The 24160-nt window shown below is 45.6% G+C and overlaps 1 long non-coding RNA gene across 3 annotated transcripts in view; it reads left to right on the top strand.

The window, feature by feature from the left end:
• Positions 1 to 2931: 2931 nt before the first annotated feature.
• The window catches only part of LOC149127273 (uncharacterized), a 141801-nt gene continuing 120572 nt past the window's right edge, over positions 2932 to 24160 (top strand). The window contains exons 1-3 of one of the 3 annotated variants that reach the window (XR_016231436.1): positions 2932 to 3204; positions 12051 to 12149; positions 12379 to 13353. This is a non-coding gene — a long non-coding RNA (uncharacterized LOC149127273). Of the gene's footprint in view, positions 3205 to 12050; positions 12150 to 12378; positions 13354 to 24160 lie in introns of those variants that run through there. The other 2 variants (XR_016231435.1, XR_016231434.1) reach the window with 2 other exon arrangements.

The following is a 24160-nucleotide window of genomic DNA, read 5'->3' as shown; positions in this document are numbered from 1 at the left end:
GGGAGACTTTGTCACAAGCAGTTGCCTGTTCTGAGAGATTTTATTTATGTACTGAGACAGCCTTTATTTGCTCTCTTTTCTCAACCTCCCATAGCCTGTCTCCACCTCTTCCCAGAATCCAAAGTTTATTCTTTCCTGCAGCTCAGAATGCTATTTAAACTTCAACCATCTGGCCCTTCTTTGAATCTTGTATTTTGTGTGGCTTTCATGCTCTTGAATGTAGTACATTTGTTTATTCTTTTCCTGTTAATCTTTTTATTGTCAGTTCATTTTGGCAAACTCAATGATCAGGTCTTCAGAGGGGGCGTTCCCTTCAACTGTACATGGTGTAGCAGAGCCATGTGCCAAACTGAGGACTAGATGGTTTCACAGGCATGATCTCATTTAGGTTTTAGGACGACCTTGAAAGCGGACATTATTTTCCACCTTTTATAGATAAATAACCCGAGGCTCTGAGACTCTTAGTAACTTGCTTACAATCACAGACTTGATTTAGCTCAAGTCTGTCCAACACAGAAGCCTTTGGTCCATTCTTGCTGCCATGTGACCTCCCAAGGAAACCTAATGGCCTCATCTATATCATCCACTGCATCAGGTCTGAGCAAATGGTTTTCATGAGCTCTAACTTTGTATGCAAAGTTCGTACTTCCTTTAAAATTCTCCTGCTCACTCCTCCAGTCAAGGTTATCTGGGGCACAGAAAGTTCTTTAAATATTCCAACCACCTGTCACCCAAGGAATGTTATAAACCTTGACAGCCCCTGAAGTGTTCCTCCCCTTGCATGCAAATGGCTCTATCTGGTTGATAATTAGAAGTGAAATAATTTTAAATTGCTATCACATGGCTTAGCTTTCAAAGCAGTTCCGGTTACATATAAATGCACATAAACAGATAATCAGAGGCTAGAACCACAGAGAGCATAGTTCCTGCCTCCTAATTGGCGTGAACTGGGGACATCTGCTCTGCATGGAGCCTGGGTCAGGCTGCCTCTCTCATCTGTGACCTACTGCGGTTGGGAGGGACCCACCCGGGATTACAGTAAGACTTCACAGGAGTATTGGAAACTGTGATGGAGTCAACCAGAACAAAACATGTAATTGGTTTGAATCCTTACTTAACTATCAGAAATTATTTTGGGCTTGATAGATGATTTTATAAACTATTTTCCTCTCAAAAGTAGAATTTCATGTCTTGGTTGCAAGTCCAAACAATTTCACTTGAAAGACTTATACAGAGACCAGCCTGGTATGAGTCTAATGGCTTTTCCCACTAAGATGGATTATGCAGACTAGAGGATATGGCACACCACAGCTATCCAGTTAATTTCATCCCAACCCTCCCTACCATGTCCTCAATGCAGCCAGCCATGGCTTTTATTATTATTCTCTTTAAATTCCAAAACTAGATGGAGGCTGTGGTGGTGGAAACATTGTGCTAGGTATGGGGCTTGGGTTTGAGGTTTCCCTTGAAACTGCCACTGGCTCTCCAGAAGCCCAGTTGTTCCAGCTGTCCTGAGACACACAACTTCAGAAGTCCTTGAATTCCTAAGAAGGCTGTGTAGAGATGAGGGTGCCTCTAAATGGGGTTTGGGTTGTGGTTGTGAGAGAGAAAGAAGGGGAATTTCTCTAGAACTTTGATGGAGGGTTCTAGCATCGCCGGTGCCCAATCTTGTTTACGTTACTTCCTTCTTTCCTCAGAAAAACCTGAATTCTATCCATTCTTTGAATGATGGTTTCAGAACCCTATCTTCTCTGTAGGTTCTCTCTTCCCAGTCTGGTCTTCCTTGGTTTAATAAATGAATAAATCTTATCCATTTTCATTTACTGTGTGAGTAGGTGGCCACTCATGTAAAGGATCAGTTTTGGTGGGCAATGTAGGGCTGTCAAGATGAACCCAATTAGATACATCCCGGTGAGCTACAGTTTACCTGGAGAGAAGTCAAGCACAGGTAGGACTGGGGTGAGCCAGCAATCCACAGGCAGTTGCTACCTGGTGTGTTAAGGTAGGAAGAGAGAAAAGGCAGTGAAAGAGGAGGACCTTTGAATAGGTCTGTAGTTTGAAGGTTCTTTGAGATACATAATTTCCTCTTGAGCCAGGAGACATCTGCTTGGGATTTTTATTCCTGTTTCTTTCCTAGCTGTTGGATAGAGGGTCTTCACGGAGCATGTTGACAGGTGGGCCCACCTACAAGAATAAAACCAGAGGAGAAAGTCCAGAGGTAGCTGTGGCCTCCTGCTTAGGAAGAAGCCAGAAGCACCAAGTAGGAGCCATGATGTGAAGACACCTGTGTCCACCTTGTTTAATTTACAACTTTACAGAAAATAAAATCTGGATGACATTTGTATTTCTAAAAAATAAGGCAAGACTACACAGAAATCTGTAGACAAATGTTTATAGCTTTATTTGTAAGCCAACGATTGGAAACACAATGGATGTTTCCCAGTGGGTGAATGGTGAGCAAACTATGGTACACTGATGCCATGGAATACCACTCAACAAGGAAAAGGAAGGAGTTATGGCTATATGGAACAACTTGGAGGAATCTCAAGGGAAACATACTGAGTGAAAAATTCAATCCCAAAGGTTACATGTTGTATGATTCCTTTTACACAGCCTTCTAAACAAATCGCAGAGCTAGAAAAGACCTTAGGGATGACTGGGGTTGGAGACAAGAGTGTGGACTGGGAGTGAAGTAGATGTAGTTAGCTAAGCCAGGGTAAATCCAGGGTGAGGTTTTGGTGCAATGGTTAGGACATCACTTGGGATGCCCACATCCCACATGTGGGTGTCTGTTTCAACTCCCTCCACTTCTTATCCAGCTTCCTGCTAATGTGCATCCTGGGAGGCAACAGGTGAAGGCTCAAGAGCCTGGGTCCCTGCCATCCACATGTGGGTGTTATTTCTTACCATTGTGTGAATCTGCAATAGCTTCAAAGCAAAACGTTTAATTTAACAAGAAAATAAGAGCAGTGGCTTTGAGCTTCCTTCAGCCTGAGACTTGTCTCACACTTTTCATGCTTATAACCTCCTCCTCATCCAAGGTTCCCTCTTAGGGGATGGAGGGACTTGGGGTGAAGCCCTTAAGTGAACAGGCTCATCTTCCCTACCCTGAGGCAGGGAGGAAGGAGGAGCCTAAGGAGGTGGGGCCAGGCAAGGGAGAAGGAGGGTCGCTGGATAGGAAGAGGACCGAGAGAGACTGAGCTGGTGAGTCCTGGGGTCTCAGTGCGGGGCGAGGGGCAGTCGGCAGTGGGCAGGAATGTAACTTGGTCTCAGAGTAGAAGACATCTGGGGTTCCCTGACTCAAGTGAGAGGTGAGTCCTGGGGGGTTCTGAGGATGGAGAATTACTGTTGGCTTGGGGGAATCAATGTAGGCTGGCTCTACTGAGGAGGCAGAATTCCCAAAGGGAGCCCAGGATACACAAGAAGTCTGTGGGTAAAGACGGAGGGAAGGAAACAAGAGGAAACTGGGATTGGTTGGGCAGGAAGGGAAGGATTTGAGGCAAGGGTGGAGAAGTAGATTGGGGCAAAACCACGGTGACTAAGGAGGTTGGGCAATGGGGAGGGGTGTCACTGAAGTCTCGGGGAGGTGACAGAACTGTTACTTGGGGAGTCTTGTTTGGAGGCAGTGTGGAGAGAGAGGTAGGATGGGGTGAGGAAAAGACTCCAGGAAGCCATTGCTGTAATCTAGGGAAGAGGGAGATAATGAGACCTGTATTAGGATGATTGCTTCTGCCTGTGTCAGTAACTTTCGCAAGTTTATTTTTCACTCGTGGAAAAGAAGAGACAGTAAGTGTGCAAAGTTTTCTGGGATATAGTTGACTTTTAGCTCTCTGCTCTGCCAATCCTAGGGTGCTGCCTACTATTCTCAAGCTTACTGTAGCAGCAAAATGGAGGGAGGGTGTGGAAAGAGCATGTTTTCTAAGAAAAGTTTCTGAGAAACTTCCCAGAAGTTCTATATAGCACTTTTGCTTACATCCCATTGGTGAGAACTTAGTCCCATGGCCACACCTCATTGGAGGGGAGTCTGGGAAATGCAGTCCTGTAGCAGAGTAATAATTTGCTTGCAAAAGTGGAGGGAGAAAGGATGTTGGGGGAGGCAATTGGAAGATTCTGCCTCAGTCTGAGTTCAAGTAGTAGCAAAGAGACTGGAGAGGAGGGAGAGAATGTGTGAGACACCTGGGGATGTAAAGATTAGTCTTGACAACTGGTTAGAAATAAGGTGAAAGTATGAGTTTGGATCCTGGTGAAGTGAAGTGATAGTTAACAGCCAGGCACTGTTTTAAGTGCTTTCACATGGATTCCTATAACAACCTAAGCGATAGCTCCTACTATTGTAACTCGTTTGGCAGATGCAGAAAATGGGGCGTTGGGAAGGGTAAATTGCTTGCCCAAAATGACACAGTCAGCAGAACTTTGGGCCCAGGCAGGTGGTCCCAGACCTGTGCCCTTAACCACTATGCTTGTGGTGGCATCGTGACTATAGAAATGGGAATACCGAGGTCTAGGAGCTCATGTCACTGCCTCTCCACCTTCTTTTCCTTTTCCCTTGATTCTGTTTAACATCTAGGATCCTCAGGAATAGGTGGTAATGAAAACGTGTTGAACTGATATCTGCACGTGGGCATGGAAGAACACGCCAAGTGCTGACCACCTGTCTCTTTTTTTCAGTCATTGACAATCTCAAGTGTCGACCTGGGGTGGGCGCTGAGCATTGGCCATGATTTTGGGGTTTGGGAGTGGTTCCAGGAGATGTATCCCACAATTCCTACTCAGAGTTCCCAGGTCCAAATGGGGCAAGACAAGGGGAAGACCAATAGAGAGAGACTGGTGTGGCCCAGGACCTTGGGCAACTCATTCCTGGGAGAGCCTGGATGGGGAGTTAGGGAGGTGGTCTCACAAAATGGCTTTTGGGGAAGTGGCTCTGTGCTTCAGGACTATGGGATAGAGCTCCAGAAAGGACAGAAGGGATTTGTTTTGTGGCCAGATGTAACTTGGAAATAATATTCTCTGCCTGCCATTGCTGTTTCACAGAAAGCATGATTGAGGCCAAGTCCATGCCAGGGCTAAAGACCAAGAATGGAGTAATGTCTGCAGAGAGAAGAGTAATTAGCAAATTCGCTAATTAGAACTGGGTTCCTGTTTCTCCAGTCAGTTCTAATCACTTGCTAGGTTTTAACTAAGCCTGTTTGGCCGGCATTGCAGTTACAGGGTTCAGAAAATCGACATGTACTGATCTTGGATAAAGTAAGACCTGGTTTCCCCTTCTGTAAAAAGACTGCCCCAACACTTATTTCCTGAAGCTATATAGGACCCAGAGAAATAATATGTGAAAATGCTGGCAAGCTCTCATGGTGTTATTTATTACACGAGCGATAATGATGCCTTATTTGTCATTAATGCCTGTTAGAAAATAAGTCTGTGCTTAAATTTCATGCCTCACTGAAACCCACTGCCTTCTGTTTCTCACCAAGGCACCATTCTGCACTGACACTTGGAATCAAAGCTTGGAGATTTACTTAGGCACCGACAAATTAATCTTGACAAAATTCAGGGAGTTTTTCAATTTTTCTCCTGTACACTAGGCATTTTTAAGCGTCACCCCTGGAATGTGACCTCCATTTCTTTTCCTGAAGGGAACTTGTATTTAAATATATGCTTAGAAAATACCTGTTGAACAGGTACAATAGGTCAGCATTGGGGCTGGGGGGCAATGGGCTTTCCTGGAATAAAAATGTCACATGGGAACAAACTTGGTGTTTGGATGTGCGGTGTCCCTAGTCTAGGTTGCTACTGAATTTTTCCAAGTCTCCTTTTCCTTCAATTGTGATGTAATTGCTGGAGACTCAGAACCTTTGTAATTGTTCTATGCTGAAAATAGACAGGATAAGATATAGTTCTGTCCTCAAGAAGCTCCCAGTCTGGGGTTGAAGACAAACTTGAAAATGAATAACTGTAATACAGTGGGAGACATGGCACTGGATAAATGCAGACAGTTTGCAGAGGTGGCGTCTCTGGAAGGGGGCGTAAAAGCATCTTGGCATCTAACAGGAAGGAGAATCTGCATTTTGGTATTACTCTAAGTGAGCAACCCCGGGATTCATTCATCACTTAGCAAAACTGGATCCTGGCTTGGATGTTGTGTTGGTTGACAAGCCTTTTAACATCAGGGATTAAGAAGTAACTTGGGTTGTTATTACTTCTGGTGCCTTTCGTTTCCTTGTACTTCTTCATCCCTAATTTATATATTTATTTTGCAGAACTTGTTAGATCATCCCTGCTGCCCCCATTCTTTCCGATGTGTTACTTCTATTTATTTCATTATAAATCTTTAATGTGAATAACTGTGTTTCTTTCTTTAGAATCCAAACTTGCTCCATCAGGTTTACGAATATTTGAAAGTTTGACAATATACTCTTTGCCAAGGCCGTAGGGAGCAGATGTTCCTGGATGTTGTTGATAGGAGTGGAAAATTATGTAATTCTTGTGGAGGGGAATTTGGTCATATCCAATAAAAGTATATGTGTATCTGTCCTCTGACCTAGCAACCTGACTTAATTTATCATAAAGATATACTTCCAATAGTATGAAAATAGAAATGCATGAAATTATTATAGCATCATCTGTAGCAAAAAATTGGTAACTACTTCAATATCTGATCATAAGGAAAGTGATTGGCTAAGTTATGGTGAGCACACAGAATGAGTACTATGCAGCTATAAACGAGGTGAAGTTCTTTCTGAACTGGAATGGAGGAATTTCTAGGAGATAGCATTACGTGAAAAGGACAAAGTGCAAAAGTAAATGTGGTGGTGTTGGTGATGAGGGTTCTCACTAGGAAGAAGGGACATAATATGGAATGGGTAGAAGGCAAGAAAGCAGTGCTAGAATATGTTGAAAATGGAGGTATCAGTGTTTACCATGTTAATACATACGTTCATGCGTGTATGCATGTATTATGCATGTATATGTAAATGTATAAACATGCTTATATCTGTAGCTTTGTTACTGAAAAGACCAAAGAGCAGTAATACTTCAATAGCCAGGGACCTACCTCGTACCCAGATGTTGGTCTCTAATACCATTTTCCACCAAGAAGAATCGGAGCTCCTGGGAGAAAAGAACTCCAGGGATGGGGCAGGACTGTCCCAGATAAGGCTGGATATTTGTTTTGCTAGAAATTAAGGAAGTGCTCCAACAGAGATGGGAGCATGTCTCTAGGGCATAGGAGCCAGCTTGAAGGGGCTTCTGGTGGTTGAGTCTGGGAGACATAAGTGATTAAGTACAAGAATGAATCAGGACCGGCGCCACGGCTCACTAGGCTAATCCAACACCTGCGGCGCTGGTACCCTGGTTTCTAGTCCCGGTTGGGGCGCTGGATTCTGTCCCAGTTGCTCCTCTTCCAGTCCAGCTCTCTGCTGTGGCCCGGGAGTACAGTGGAGGATGGCCCAAGTGCTTGGGCCCTGAACCCGCATGGGAGACCAGGAGGAAGCACCTGGCTCCTGGCTTCGGATTGGTGCAGCGCACAGGCAGTGGTGGCCATTTGGGGGGTGAACCAATGAAAAGAAGACCTTTCTCTCTGTCTCTCTCTCTCTCTCTCACTGTCTAACTCTGCCTGTCAAAAAAAAAAAAAAAAGAACATTGAGTAGGAGTTCTGGTAATAAATGGATACATATTTATTTATTGGGAAATGCAGGGCTCTTGCTTACAGTGAAAGCTGAATGCCAACTGGTAGCCTGAGAGGCAGTGCTAGAGTTGGAATGTGTTTTGCAACCATCATGGCAAAGATAAGCTCTAGTAAAATCATCAACAGATGCTAGGTTTAGGGGGAAATTTATTTATTTTTTAAATATATATTTATTTGAAAGGCAGAGTTACAGAGAGGCAGAGAGAGAGAGAGAGATATGGCCTTCCATCTGCTGGTTCACTCCCCAGATGGCTGCAAATGACTGGAGCTGCACCAATACAAAGGCAGGGGGCTAAAGCTTCTTCCGGGTCTCCCACGTGGTTGCAGGGGCCCAAGGACTTGGGCCATCTTCTACTGCTTTCCCAGGCCATAGCAGAGAGCTGGATTGGAAGTGGAGCAGCCGGGTCTCAAACCAGTGTCCATATGGGATGTCAGCACTGCAGGCTACTGCTTTACCAGCTATGCCACAGCACTGGCCCCTGTGGGAAATTTAGATGAGGAAAGGGGTATTTGTATGGTTTTAAATATTTTCCTATGGAGTATTACAAGGGAGAAAATAATGGCAATTATTCCATGGAGAAATTTGACAACTTGGCTGGTAATCAAAATTTGTATCATTGGGCACGTGTGGTGGCCTGAGAGAGACACAGGGCACCTGTGTAATGTTTCAGCCAAGAATGTACAACCTGAATCACGGGAAAACATTAGGCAAACTCTAAAGGAGAACCCTTCTATTAAAGACAGGGAGAGCTCTAGCCATGAGAAGTGTCTTCCTGGGTGACAGAGAAAGGCCCTGGAAGTATCCAGAGGAAGGAGGGCTGGAGGGATGGACAGCTCACTGTGGTCCCTGACTCTTGCCCTGGCTCTGTCCTGGAGGGGAAAATGCCGCCCACACTTTCTGGGGTCAATTGGAAAAGGATATGGGTAGCACACCAGGTAAAAATATCATTTCCATGTTAAACTCGCTGAAGTTGAGAACTATATATATTATGGTTATGTGAGAGAATGTCTCTAGCCATAGAAAATGCACTGACGTATTTAGGGATTAAGAGGTCGTGATGTATGAAACTTTCCCTAAAATGGTTCAAAAGAAAAATCAGAGTGTGTGTGTGTGCATGCGGGAGAGTGAGAGAGAGAGGGAGAGAGAGAGAGGGAGGGAGGGAGGGAGAATGGGAAGCAGATAGTAAAGCTAATGTGTAAACTGTTAACAATCTGGGTTTAAAAACACAGGTATTCGCCGGTGCTGTGGCTCAATAGGCTAATCCTCTGCCTGCGGCGCCAGCACACCAGGTTCTAGTTCCGGTTGTGGCACTGGATTCTGCCCCGGTTGCTCCTCTTCCAGTCCAGCTCTCTGCTGTGGCCAGGGAGTGCAGTGGAGGATGGCTCAAGTGCTTGGGGCCTGCTCCCGCATGGGAGACCAGGAGAAGCACCTGGCTCCTGGCTTTGGATCAGCGCGGTGCGCTGGCCGCAGGGGCCATTGGGGGGTGAACCAACAGAAAAGGAAGACCCTTCTCTCTCTCTCTCTCACTGTCTACTCTGCCTGTTAAAAAAAATACAGGTATTCTTTTCCTATTTTTATTGCATTTTTTTCTTTAAGTTTAAAATTATTTCTAAATAAAAAGGGAAAAACAAAAACCAAACACCCCAAAGAGCATTTTCCCCATGTTCTGCTTTGGTTTGGGGACATGTATGCCCTTCTATTCTGTTAGTTGGTTTTGGCTCTAAGGAGTCACAGGATGGACGAGGTGGACATCTAGGGGTGGACGCTCTGATTGTGTCTTTTTTTTTTTTTTTGACAGGCAGAGTGGACAGTGAGAGAGAGAGACAGAGAGAAAGGTCTTCCTTTGCCGTTGGTTCACCCTCCAATGTCAACCGCGGCCTGCGCGCTGCGGCCTGTGCACCATGCTGATCCAATGGCAGGAGCCAGGTACTTACCCTGGTCTCCCATGGGGTGCAGGGACCAAGCACTTGGGCCATCCTCCACTGCACTCCTGGGCCACAGCAGAGAGCTGACCTGGAAGAGGGGCAACCGGGACAGAATCTGGCGCCCCGACCGGGACTAGAACCTGGTGTGCTGGTGCCGCAAGGCGGATGATTAGCCTAGTGAGCTGCGGCGCTGGCCCTGATTGTGTCTTAGAATAGATGATATCAACAATTGGAAATAAACTTTTCTATTTTAAAGAAAGATTTATTTGAAAGACAGAGTTACAGAGAGAGGTAGAGACACAGAGAGAGGTCTTCCATCCACTGGTTCACTCCCCAGATGGCCGCAACGGCTGGAGCTGGGCCGATCTGAAGCCAGGAGCCAAGCGCTTCCTCCTGGTCTCCCATGCAGGTGCAGAGGCTCAAGGACTTGGGCCATCCGCTACTGCTTTCCCAGGCCATAGCAGAGAGCTGGATTGGAAGAGGAGCAGCCAGGACTAAAACTGGCACCCAGGGCTTTAACCCGCTGCGCCACAGCGCCGGCCCCAAGAAACTTATCTTTGCTTGGCAGAGAAGCCCTTTCTTTGCAAATAGACTCTTAGGAGGAGCGGGAGCTGTAGAAGAGATGAGAGAAGGGGCTGTGCTGATGGAAGCAGGTGTGTGTGTGCACACGCACGCACACACGTGTGTTTGCAGGGCTGGATTACAGTCCTGTCTGCTTCACCTCCTGCTCCCAGCTGGGCAGCCCTGAGGCACCTCCTGGAAAGGTGTTTGACAACCAGTGCTCCAAACTGAACTGGGCATCGTCCTGCTGACCTTCTGGTAACAGCTAGTGAGGACGGCTGTGTTCTGTGCCTGGGCGAAAACTCAGAATGACTTCAGAGTGTTTGACTTGTGCTTTTGTGGATGAGGCCTCCTGCCTGCTTTCAGTGATAAAGGATCGGTTTCTGTCTTTGCCTCTGGCTCACGCTTGACAGCCGTCCAGTAACAAGGCCCTGGGTGCCAAGCCCAGTGTGGGGTTGTTTCAAAGAGTCGAGTTGTTTCTGGAGGACTTCCGCTGGAGAAGACTTGTGCAAACAGAATCACATTTGCCTTGTGATCATTTGGGATTCATTTCCAAATGCCAATGGAGTTGATACTTATTCAGCTTCCTCCTTTCCCTTCCTGTCAGGTACTTAAGATCTTAAACACATTCCGGGGAGAGGAGCTTGGCATTTAAGGAAAGCCTCAGCAAACCTTTGAAAATTCACTTAACCCCCAGAGTTCAGTGCTCTCAACGTTGGGATTGCCTTATGTTTACATCTATTTTATAACTCAACCTAAAATGCAAGTGAGTCATTTATTTAGTGATCCCTAGGAGATTGTATGCACAAAATTCACTGTGTTTCAGAGGACGTGGCATCTTCTTAATGATTCACTTTGTGTTTCCGTAAGCCTTTTGGGCAGGGACCAAGACCCTAATTGCTACCTGCCTCGTGGTTCTTTTCCTAGGTAGACAAGTCTCTCATGCAGTGAGCTGCTATAAAGTTGAAGTCTCAGATGGTCCTAACATCTCATCTCTTGCACCAAGTCCTGTTGACGAGTAGTGGATTTCTGGAAATCCTAGTTGAGAGCAATCTGGGGTACATCAGGGCTTGGTGTGAATGAGTGCTATGATTGATTTGTGATGTCTGGGCTGTGGCATGGGGAGGTTACCCAGTCATATGTGACATAGGTGATGTTCCTGGTCCAAACATAATTCTCAGGGGCTCTGTTTGGTTACAAAGAGCACATTCCCTCATTGACCATAAGCCCTCTTCTATTTTATATGCTTTCTCACTAAACAAGGCAGCTTGGCTGTGGTGCCCTAGATTAGCATGGGAGGAACCAGAGAACCCTTGCTGAGGCTTTGAATGTTTTTCCTGCATACATATTTCCACCCAATGCAAGAAGGGAAACAGTAATACGGGGTGGGGCAAAATCCAGGGTACACCCACCTGCTACCTCCCCAACTTGTACTTTGTCTGGGTTCAACTGGTTGGCACATTCATCTTGAAATTCTAGAATCTCAGACATTCTTTTTAGGATTTCAGAACCCTGATAATTCCTGTTCTTGTGCAAATGCCATGATGTGTCCTTGTTGAAGTGCCAAGAAAAGTTGACCTTGGCAACACCCATCTCTTTTAATACCTGCCTCAACACTGAGGCTTAAGAAGCAGAACAGAATCTAGAGAAAATTCCTCTGGGAAGCCAAGCCTGATCCTCAAATGAATGGAGGATTCTTCTTTGAATCCTACAGCTTATTAGACTTTTAAGGTTAACTCCAGTGCTGTTCGTCCTCCTTTCTGTTGGATTCCCCTCGTCCACCACTCCATTAGATCATAAGAAACTTTCCGTAGACACTTAATCAGTAAACATTTTTAAGGTCCAGTTAATTTGCTTTATTTTTTTTGTTTTCTTATAGCTCCTGGCAATGTTGGAAAGACCCCTTGGAAGATAATTCTAACACCCTAATACCCACTTGCATACAGTGAATGATTTATTTTTGGAATGGCTTTTCAGGGTAAGAATAAGGCTGGCTAAGTGATGTCAATCCAGCCCACTCATGAGTGAACTGTGCCTTCCACCTGCCTTGTCTGTCCCTGGTTCTCCAGGTGTTGAGGTTGGAGTTACTTTTGGAAATGCTCAAAGACCAACTTCCTGAAGCTGAGTAGTTGGAGGTGTTCTGCGGGAGGCAAGGGGTTAAAGGCAGCACACAGGAGGATTCAAAGCATGTTTTTCTTCCCCAACAGCTCTGAATAAGGAAGACTTTGTGTGAAAGTTGTCATACTTCCCAAGAATAACACCTGCTTGGACTAGCCCCTCTGACCCTCCCTTCCCTGCTGAAAGACAGGTCCCCATCTATACAGCCCTTTCAGATCTTCTGTGTGTAGGAGTCTTGCCCGCATATGTTCTAGCTTTGGGGCCAAATAAATGTAGGGCTGGAGGCAAACACACAAGTTGTGGCTGGCGGTGGGGCCTCTTGGAAAGGAGCAGAAATAAGTGTGGGGAGCAGAGAGAGGGAGGCTTAAACCACACTATGGGGAGTGGAGAAGGAGGGGCCAGATTTCTATTTCGAAAGTTGTATAAAATGGCTCTTTGCTGCCCCGCTTCCTTCTGCATCTTCCCCTCTCTGCTGAGAAATCCATGAAAATCTTGTAATGAAAAGGGTGGAAAGAGACAACCCCTGCCCCCAAACGAAAATGACATCTATAGATGTGCTTTGTGTCTTTGATTGAAAGAAATTGCAAACACATTAAAATTAGCATTTCAGAGAATTTTCATGGGATTCTCTTTCAACATATTGTCCCACTTTTCATCTGTCCAGGTGGATTGTCTTGGCATGACTATGGTTTGAGATACTCTTAAAAAGAGTCAAAGTGAAGAATTTTATTGCTTATGGGAGAAGTAGACAAACCCGAGGCATTTAATGATTTTGAATCTGAGTAGCTTATGGATAATAACCAACTGGTCCCTGAATTCTGTTGGATAATTTAAAACTCATGTACCTAAACATACCGTGCGTATCTCCTGCAGCTCACCTCCTGCCACGGGCCCCTTCCCCTCCAGACTGCAGGTCCTTCTACACCTCAAGGCTGCCCAGGGTGCTGTTCCCTGTCCTGGAAGGATGTTCCCTTCCTGCTCCACTCAGGGGCTGAAGGGCCCTTCCCTGATCCCCCTGGTCATTGAGTGTGAGCGACAGTAAGAGTCTTCTTTATTTTAGCTTCTTTTAAAACTGATTTTCTAATTTTTTTAAAAAATAGATTGGTCATTTTGAAAATCATTAGTTTTTTCAATTTGTATTAATTCAATTTGTTTTCATCTTATTTGAAAGACAAAAGAGAGAGTGAGCATCAGTGAGCTTCCATTTGCTGGCTCGTTGCAGCAGCTGAGGCTGGGTCAGGCTGAGGCCAGGAGCCTGGAACTCAATCCGGGTCTCCTAAGTGGCGGGAGCCCAGGTACTTGTGCCAATACCTGTTGCTTCCTGTGCATTAGCAGGAAGCTGCATTGGAAGTGGAGGAGCCAGGACTGGAACCGGGTACTCTGTTAAAGGATGAGTGTGTCCCAATCAGTGACTTAAGCTGTTGAGTTTAAGCTGACCCTAAAATTTATTTTCAAAATTAATTATTTTAAAATTAAAAACGTTTTAAGGCCCAAGTCCTTGGGCCCCTGCACCTGCATGGGAGACCTGGATGAAGCTCCTGGCTCTGGATTGGTGCAGCTCCAGCAGTTGCTGGCCATTTGGGAGTGAGCCAGTGGATGGAAAACCTGTCTCTCTCTCTCTCTCTGCCTCTGCTTGTCTGTAACATGCCTTTCATATAAATAAATAAATCTTAAACATTTTAAAACTAAAATGTTAAGATATTCAAGTATTTTTTAATGGCAAAAAGTTTAGCCTCTTACTTGTTTCCTTCAAAGCATTTATCAAAATTCTTAATTGTGAGGCCCCGGGGCTTTGGGTTAGTAGGCTATGTCTCCACCTGCCTGGTGGATATCCCTTATGAGCACTGGTTCATGTCCCAGCTGCTCCTCTTCTGACCCAGCTCTCTGCTTATGGCCTGGGAAAGGAGTGGAAATTCTTGGGCCCCTGCACTCACATGGGAGACCCAGAAGAAGCTCCTGGCTCCTGGTGTCAGATCTGCCCAGCTCTGGACAGACACTGTTCCCCAGTGTTAAGAAACGTGGTCTGCTCGCTGGGACAGAGTGGCGAGTCACACCAGCCCACCTAGCCTGAGGCTGCAACTTTTTCTGGCAACATGTGGGCATGTGAGTCATCATTACTACTTTTAGGATGAGAAACACAGCGTGGCATTTTTCCTGGAAGAACGTGGCTTCTCAACAGCAGACATTCAGGAACCTGAAGGAGGTGGCTCCTCCAGGGCCTGGGTGTGCTGAGGGGCAGTCGTACAACAGATTGACAAGAGCTGCCCCAGAGGGAAGGGTGGGGCGCTGGAGGTGGCGGTGTGCGAGGGAGGTCGCTGGTCTTTCCGACCTTAGCTTGCTGACTCCTTGCTTGTTCCTTAAAAGAGGATTTGGTGACCTCTGCTGGGGGATGAAACCTCCAGCCTGCTCCCAAAGAGTGGGTGTCAGGAGAGGGGAGATTGGTGCAGAGCCCAGACTTTAAGTGAACCCCGAAGGAGGTTTGAGACAAGTGAGGGGCTTGGGCCCGTAGGAATTAGAAAATACAGGAGCTAGAGAGTGGAGAAGGCTGTGGTAGGCCATGGTTTGTTGCACAGAGGCTCATGTGCTGGGAGCTTGGGCCTCAGTGCAACGGTATTGAGAGGTGGATTTTTTTTTTTTAAGATTTATTTTATTTATTTGAAAGAGTTACAGAGAGGTAGAGACAGAGTGGTCTTCCATCCACTGGTTCACTCCCCAGATGGCTGCAACAGCCGGAGCTGAGCCAATCCGGAGCCAGGAGCCAGGAGCTTCCTCCGGTCTTCCACATGGGTACAGGGACCCAAGCACTTAGGCCATCTTCCACTGCTTTCCAGGCCATAGCAGGGAGCTGGATCGGAAGAGGAGCAGCTGGGACTTGAACTGGTGCCCATATGGGATGTTGGCACTGTAGGCGGCGGCTTTACCCTCTATGCCGTAGCATCGGCCCCAAGGTAGATCTTTTAAGAGGTGGCACCTAGTGGTAGGTCCTTAGGTCTCAGGGTCACCACCCTCAGGAGGGGCTAGTGTCTGTCCCTTGGGAGAGGGCCAGGTCTCTTGGGAGTGGATTGGTTACCTCGAAGGTGAGTTGTTACACAGCAAGGCCACGCCAAGTGCTTGCCCTCTTTTTTGTGTGTTCCAGCCACGGGCTACCATCCCCACTGCTATGTGGTGCAGCATGAAGCCCCAGCACAGGTGGCTGCCTGAGGCTTGGACTTTGCATAGATCTCTTTCTTGTATAAAGGCCCCAGTCCCAGGTCTTTTGTTGCAGTAACACATGATGAGCCACACAAGAGGCTGAGGATGGGAGGCAAAGGCAGCTCTTCTGATGGGTGGATAGACACAGAGGCCCAGCGAGGGTTTGGAGAAGTCCGCAGGGTTTTAAAGGAGGATGATTAAGGTCAGAATCCTGGCTGAGTCACTGTTAGGAATTGCTGTACTACTCGATCCCAGGCGGAGGCCCTCCCAGCAGACTGGGACTTGTGGAGTTTGTGTTTCTACTCTGGGTGAAGAGATGAACGCTTTCTTGGGTTTGTTCCCCAACGCTGGCCTAGGGATGGGGATGCCCTCCCCATTCCTGCTCCACAAAAGGCATGGGAAGAGCAGGTGCCTTCCCCGGCTCCCTGAATTCCTGTTTCCTTGCTGGTTGCACATTCGGATCCTAGAGGAGCTGCAGATAGCACTTGGCCCCCAGCTCCATAAGACAGAAGTTTCTGGGGAGGAGGTGCAGGTGGTGCTGTGTCTGCAGCCAAGGCTGAGTACTTTCTGAAGAGGACAGTGAGTGAAGAAGTCGTGTCATAAGGCTGGTCCAGCACTTTCGAGGCATGCCAGACCTCAGCATTGATTTAAAAAAAAAAATAATAAATAAAAAAAGCTTTTCGTAGCCAAATACTTTGGTGTCTCTTTTTAGGAGAGTCTCAGATAAAGGCTCTGGAAAGTTCCGCACTCAGTAAATCTGCTTGCTTTGTTTCGACTGTTTTTTCCAATAGGTTCTGATCATGGCCACCTTTGCCTCAGGCAAGCCTTTCTCGGGTTAGCAGCATCTGGCTGTTGCCTGGAGTCTTGCATGTCACAGAATTTGGCTACCCCACAAGGAGGCTTCTCCACAAAGACCCTAGGACATTGGTCAGACCAAAGTGGATCCCTGTGAAACCGTTTTGCTTATCAATATTTCTGAAATTAATAAGCTGTGTGGGTTCTTGCCAGGAATTCAGATAAGACTTCTGAATACTGGCTCAAATAGACCAGGCAGCATGGTGAGTTTTAAGGATTTTATTCAGTGTGAGAAGTACATGGGAGAGTGAGGGCTCTAACTAAGGGAGAAAGAAAAGTCTAGAAATTAAGTTGGGGTCTATACCAAGCAGAGAGCAGGCCAGGAGTGCAGCAAGTGTTTAGTTATGAGCGGCCACAAGCAGCTTATCACAGGTCCCAAAGCTAAGGCAGAGAGCAAGGGTGGCCCAAAGGCCATGAGCTCCAAAGGTGTGGGGGGCAACAAAGGGCAATAAGGGGGAAGTGGGAAAGGGGAAAAAAGGGAAAAGGCCAGGCCCACTGTGTTCCAGGCCCTTTATCCACTTCCAAAGGGGAGTGGTTATGTAGCCTGATTGGCAGGTGGGCATACAGGTGGAGTCAGGTAGGGGCTGTGGGAAGGCATGTCCTTTGAGTTCTCAAATGTAATCAGTTTTATCCTATCTGCTGCCTTCATCACCTGGACATAGGGTAAGAAGGGATCTGGAACTCTGGGGATAGCCCACTGCCTATGCTGTAGGGCAGAATGACAACTTGAGGTCTTTATCGGCTTTATTTTTGATTCTAGCATCAATCAGCACTTCCATACAATAGAATAAGTGTTCTGAGGACCTGTGCAGAGGAGCCTAGTTTTACAGACAGGGAAGGACTTGGAGAAAGCAGAAACAAAGAACAAAAAGCAGATGGGTCATTTCAAAGTTACTTTTCTTCGGAAATGGGGACAGGGACTCGGAACAATAGAAAGCTAAGTGATCGGCTGACTTGGGTTACCTTCTACTGTAAGGATTAAAGCCAACTAAAACTGGCCGGTTTGGGAAATTTGGCTGTTATCTCTCAAATCCTGATTTCTCAGGAGGTCAGATAAGCAGCTTAGTTTCAGCTTCGGGAAGTGGAACCTCAGTGGGAGTGACTCCATGTTGATTTTTAGCCTGGTGTGTTAGGGTATGGTGCAGGAGCCTAATCCAAAACAGTGGGCCCCTGAGATTTTTATTTAATGCCCATTGGACCTGGAACAGTAGGGAGGGGACACCCTGGCTGCAGCGTCTGGTGTGCACAGGAGGAAAATGGGATCCAGAGAGGTTGTTGAGTGCCTTGCCTCAAAGGGGAAAGCCGGGCAGGGACCCAAGTTAGTTCCCAAAGGAACTAAATCCAGACTTCTGCTTCCCAGGGAATCCCCTGCTCCTCCCTCACCGCTCAGATCCTCACCTGGGGCATTTTCTGGTCTGGGAATAGTGGGAGGCTTTCATGATTGATGGGAAGTTCCTGCTTTCTTATCCTACTTTGTGTTCCGTTCTCCATCTGCCCAGAAGACACCAAAGCTCTAAATATCATTCAGTTGTAAGGAATGTTTAGAATTGAAGAGCAAGTTTGACATAATTAAAAGCTTCCAGAAGGCTGTTATGGTGCCAATTATTTACTTAGCGATAGCAGGCTATTTAAATTTCATTATGGGAGATAAGAACAAAATATGGTCAGGCTGACTGTGACCTCAAAACCCTTGCTCCTTTTGTTCCTGCAAGATAGCAGAGGCAGACCATTCTGATCCAAGGATTCTTGTGGTGAAACTGTGCATCCTCTTAAATGGAATTGTTTCTTAATCTCTTTGTGGGCTGCTAATGGGCCATTTATCAGAGTGCCCCAAGGCAAAGTGAATCTGGAGGAAATAGGACTTACTGACTTGGGGAGGGGCCCCTGGACTGCAGGTGGTTGGACAATGGCTGAGTGACTGCCAGCCTCCAGCTAAATGAGATTCACTATTGTAATGTCACCTTCCATCCCAAAGCAAGAAAGAAATGTTCACTTGCTCTGTTTTCCTGACTTCCTTTTCTATACATCACTTTGAAGTGGAAACTTTCTCTCCTCTTCCCTTGTCCCCATTCAAGGCTGTTCTCAAAAGGGATTGTACCCAGCATGTTTCCAGTGACATAACTTCCCATTTTGGTCTTTGTGTAGGAAGTGGCTGGAGGCTGTGGCAGAGGAGTAAAGTCCCCAGAAAGAGGGACAGTTGGGGGTCATTTGCGAGTCCCTTGTCGCACATGTGTGTAATTTTCTCTTGGGTTTATACTTGGGGATGGGACTGCTGTGTCCTAGGGTACTCTAGTCCCAGTAGTGCTTTTTAATTAGAGATTATATTTTCTGGAATTAGCATAGGTAGGTCAGCTTTCCTATCAATGTTTGCCCAAGATGTCATTTTCAGTTCTTTTGTTTTCAACCTTTGTATGTTCTTATGTTGGAAGCATATATTTTGTAAATAGCATGCATCAGAATCTAAAAAATAAATCCTGTCAGTTCTTATGTGGTGAGCTCAATGCATTCACCTCTGTTATAATAAATGACATTTATTATATCATTCTAGTTTGTTATGTCATTTGTGCCATGTTTTCAGTATTTCTTCCTAACCTTTCTTAATTTTTAAAAATGGTTCACTCCCTAGTTGGCTACAATGGCCAGAGCAGAGCTAATCCGAAGCCAGGAGCCAAGAGTTGCTTCTGGGTCTCCCATGCAGGTGCAGGGGACCAAGGACTTGGGCCATCTTCTACTGCTTTCCCAGGCCATAGCAGAGAGCTGGATCAGAAGAGGAGCAGCCAGGATTCAAACCAGTGCCCACGTGGGATGCTGGCACTGCAGGCAGCGGACTCACCCACTATGCCACAGCGTCATCTCCATCTGCTTGATTCTTATGGTTTCTTTTTCTTCTTTTTTTGCTTCTGATGAATTCTTTATCTTTTTTTTAAAAAAAAGGTTTATTTATTTGAAAGTCAGAGTTACACAGGGAGAGGAGAAGCAGAGAGAGAGAGAGAGAGAGCGAGAGAGCGAGCGCAAGCAAGCTTCCATCCGATGGTTCACTACCCAGATTGCTGCAATGGCCAGAGCTGCGCTGATCCAAAGACAGGAGCCAGGAGCCTCCTCGGGGTCTCCCATGTGGGTGCAGGGGCCCAAGGACTTGGGCCATCTTCTACATGTGGGTGCAAGGACCCAAGGGCAGCTGGGACTAGAACCGGTGCCCATATGGGATGCTGGCGCTTCAGGCCAGGGCATTAACTTGCTGTGCCGCAGCGCTGTCCCCAAATTCTTTATCTTTAAAATGATTTATCTGTTTATGTTAAAGGCAGAGTTACAGGGAGAAGGGAGAGACAGATCTTTGGTCTGCTGGTTCACTCCACAAATAGCCACAAAAGCTGAGGGTGGGCCAGACCAAAGCCCAGAGCCAGGAGCTTCATTTGGGTATCCCATGTGGGTTCATGGCCCAATTGAACCATCTTCTGCTGCTCTCCCAGGTGCATTAGCAGGGAGCTGGATCAGAGGTAGAGCAGCTGGGACTTGAACTAGCACTCATATGGGATGCTGGTGTTGCTGACAGAGGCTTGATCTGCTGTGCCACAATGCCAGCCCCTCTTCTAGCTTTTAATATTATTTACCAGGCTGACTAAATATACTTGGTCTATCTGTTCTAATATTTCTACTTCTCTTAGAATTTTAATTCAGGAAGTCATTTTCATTTTGAAATGGCTGTACTGAAATATCTTGTTATTTTTGTATGTATACATTCATTTTTTCCCTCGCGGACACTGGCTACTCAGGCAGCACTATTGGGGAAAGGTGGACCTCAGTCCTATTAGCTTCAGTGAACTCAGGGGGTGGATGAGTTTCAGAGTAGAAAGCCCTGACATCAGAAAATTATATTCAGTTGCTCCTTATCCCACAAAATAACCCCTCAGCTCAGCTCTTCATTCTTTGCCCCCAGGAGAGAAGCAAATTCACAAGAGACACTGGAATTCTGTGGTTTTGAATCTTGGCTGCACATCATTCACCTGAGAAGATTTTTAAAGTCCTAATTCCTAGGCCAGGCCCCAAGTCAATTTCACTGGAATCTCTAGAAGCAGAATCTAAGCATCAGTGGTTTTAAAGCTTCCCAGGTGATTTCCATGTGCGGCTAAGTTTGAGACCCACCAGCAAGACTAGCTCGTAATTCTCCAGTCCTGGAAATAATTTCCAGAGGTCAGTTGGTCCTCCTGGATTTTCTATTTCTTCTGAGGACATCTGGACCAGATCTCTGTGTCTTGGCAGGTGGGGTGCAGGCACTGTTTCTTCTTCTTTTTTTAAAAAATTTTTGAAAGAGTGATGGAGTGTGGGTGGGGGGAGGGGAAGAGGGAGAGAGAGTGAGCGAGTGAGTGAGAAAGAATAGAAGAGAGAGAGAGGAGAGAAAAGAGAAAAAAAAGAAAGGGATATCTTCTATTTTCTGGTTTCTGTCCCAATTGCTTGCAACAGCCAAGCCCAAGCCAGACTGAAACAAGGAGACAGGGACTCCATCCTGCTCCCCCTCATGATGGCAGGGACACAAGCACTTGAGCCATCTTCTGTTTCCTTCTCAGGTACATTAGCAGGAAACTGTATCAGAAGCAGAGTAGCTGGGACTCCAATAGGCACTCAGACATGGGTTGCTGGCATTGCAAGTGGCAGCTTAACCTTCTGTTCTGCAATGCTAGCTCCTTGATACCCAGTGTTGCAAGCTGGGGCTTAATCTGCACCACAAAGCTGGCACCTGCAGGCATTGTTTGCACCATGGTGCTAGGACGTGTGGTGCTAGGACGTGGGGGAAGCAGGAGTACAATTCCACCAATTTTTAAAGTTTTTAATTTTCCCATAACCCTTTTGGGTTGGTTCTCACCTCAGGACAAAGAAATTACTCCACTACCAACCCCAAATATCCCAGTCAACTCAGAAGATTTTCACAATTTCTCTTCTGTACTTTTCTAGATTTTGGGGGGAGGTTGAAGGGGGTGGGGCTTGGGCATGGGGGTAGGGATCCAGGAGCCATGTTAGTTTACCATCTCCACCTGAGCTGGAGCTAGACAAGGGTTTGATACTGGAAGCAGTGGTATTACCTGGGAGCTTGTTTATAAATGTGGAATCTCAGGCCCTACCTGAACCTGCACACTCAGAATCTATACAGATAATTCTCATTCCCACTGACATTTGAGAAGATCACTTTGCACAGCATAGATGCTGAACAAATATATCTAAATGGAGTCAGGCACCTTTTTGGCCAAATGCCTGAGTATGTTGGGATATGTTGTATCTATAAAGGCTGGTTTTGGTTCTTTGATTTACATTTTTTTAGCCCTAGGCCCAAATTCAACAATGCTGGGTTTGCCTAATATACGGAAGACTTTTTAAAATAGAATCTTTAGTTTAAGAAACACTGCTGTAGTCGCACCATCTACCTCTTGGCTATAGCACTTATCATTGTTGTAGTTTTATATTTATGATATGGACAGTTGATTGATGTCTGGCATGGTATGATAAGCTCCAGAAGGAAGAGGAATGTATTTGATTTGATTAGCCATTGTCTCCCTAACTTGTAGACCAGTCTGTGGTACAGAGTCGGTGTTTAAATACATATTATTGAGTGATATAAATGACATAGGCACTTGTAAAGGTAGACTTAATTAATGATCATGTATTGAACACCAACATGAATGATGCCAACGTTAAAGCATTCTTTTGCTAGGCTCTATGTGGTGTGTGTGTGTATGTTTTCCTTCCATCATTACTATTTCTTACTATTAGGTTCAATTACTTGAATTTGTAGATTTAACATTTTTTAAAAAGTTTGAGTGGATATTGGTATTTACATAAAAATAATATTTACAATTAATTAATTTCTTAAATTCAGGGGCTGTCCTGGATTCTGTTTCATGATGCTGTAACAGAATATCACAAGCTAGATAGTATATGAAGAAGAGAAGCTTATTATTCACAGTTCTGAAGGCTGGGAAATCCTATATCAAGGTGCTGGCACCTGGTGAAGCCTTGCCCTGTCCTCCAGTGGTGGAAGGTGTGTGGGGGGGAATGCATGCACACAAGTGGGAAGCCATAGGGGCTGGACCGGGGTTTTATAACAAATCCACTCTCAAACCAAGGGGCCGCTGCTGCCATAACGACATGAATCCATTCATTCCTCACTTTGGGAAGGTCCCGTCTCCTATCACTGACACTTTGGGGCATTATGCTTTGAACAAACTTGGGAGGTCACATGCAAACCGTAGCAGTGTCTACATTTTCTTTTTCACAACACAGAAAAAAACTATTGCTTTCCAGGAATTGCACATCTCCCTGATATTCTAGGAAAGCATATTTATTAGACGAAAAAGCAAGGGGAAGAAGAGATCATGGTCCATGCTGGGAATGAACCCTATGGGACCTGTTTTCACTTCTTTCCACAAAGTTAGGGCGTGGGTTATACTCTACTGGATACCCATGTCTTCCATAGTTCTGATTCCCGACAGAGAGAAGTTCCCCCAACCCAAACAATCCGGTTTCTATAACTCCGAGTAGGATTGCAAGTCTGCTCTCCTGTGTGTCTCCTCTTCTCTTCCCACCCCCCGTCCCCGACAAATCTGATTACACAGACATCACAGTGGCATGATCAACAGCCTTGGACAATTAAAAAATAGATTTTAAAAAAGACCTCGCCCAGCTTTTCTTTGGAAGTCTAGGAATAAGTGCTTGACTTTAAACTTGGCAAAGCGAAAAGAATAAAATGCTGACAGTGATCAGGGAAATGCTGACTAATGATTGAACACCATCAGAGAACTGGTAGCACAACACGTGCCTTTTGCTTATCAAAAGATGATGAGAGAGATTTGGGGGGCAAACTCAGGTAACAAAATGAAAGCACTATAGAAATGATTGTGTTTTGAGTGCTGCCAAGTCTTAAAGTAATTTTTTATTTAGTTTTATAGAAAGCTTTTATTTAATAAATATAAATTTCATAGGTATAACTTTTGGATTATAGTGGTTCTTCCCCCTGCCCACCCTCCCACCCCTAAACCGCCCCACCTCCTACTCCCTCTCCCATCTCATTCTTCATTAAGGTTCATTTTTAATTATCTTTATATACAGAAGATCAATTCTATACTAAGATCTCAAAGTTAAAGCAAAGTGACTTATTTCCGTTTCTTTTAGAACACACTGATTTGTTAAATGTAAAAGCTATTTGAAAGTGTTTTAAAATTTTAATTCCTAAAATGTGGATTTATCCAGCTAATAAATACAGATCTTAATGAGATGTTTGGGAGGCCCCCCCCCCCCCGCTTTCATTTAGTCTAATTAGTGCTCACATTTCATTACTGGTTACAAGTTCTTCATTTCATCAGTGGAGTGTCAAAACAAGAAAGGAAACAGAAAAAGAGAGAATACAATGAATTATCGAGTTCCAGATGGAAGCACTTCTTTCTGTTTTTCTAGGGAATAATTATTAAACACAATAAAAACCTCATTTCTACACATCATTAAAGAGTTCTTGAACCAAACCAACAACTACCCTTTGCTGATGAGATTGTAAAAATTATTGGTGTGGAAAAAAATGATCTTTCTTTCAGGGAAGATGTTGTCATGTCCTTGCCTCCTCCCACTCTGATCGCTTTGCTCTGCAGAGTTGGGGAACACGAGATAAAAACGCATTTCACCAGCAGAGGTCACCCTTTCTCCTTTATGGTTCCAGTGCTTGGCTTAGCGGTGATTCCGGTGATTCCTTAGTCCAGGGAAATGCAGTCGCTTGCAGCTTGCAGCAGAACCAGAGGCTGGTGGAAATACATTCATCGTTCACCCTGGTTGTGTCCTCCTACA

Source organism: Oryctolagus cuniculus, chromosome 3, assembly GCF_051225735.1.
Source record: "Oryctolagus cuniculus isolate XC-2025 breed Fujian yellow rabbit chromosome 3, ASM5122573v1, whole genome shotgun sequence".
NCBI lineage: Eukaryota > Metazoa > Chordata > Mammalia > Lagomorpha > Leporidae > Oryctolagus > Oryctolagus cuniculus.
Note: the sequence above shows the minus strand (reverse complement) of the source record. Positions and strands in the feature narration are given on the sequence as shown.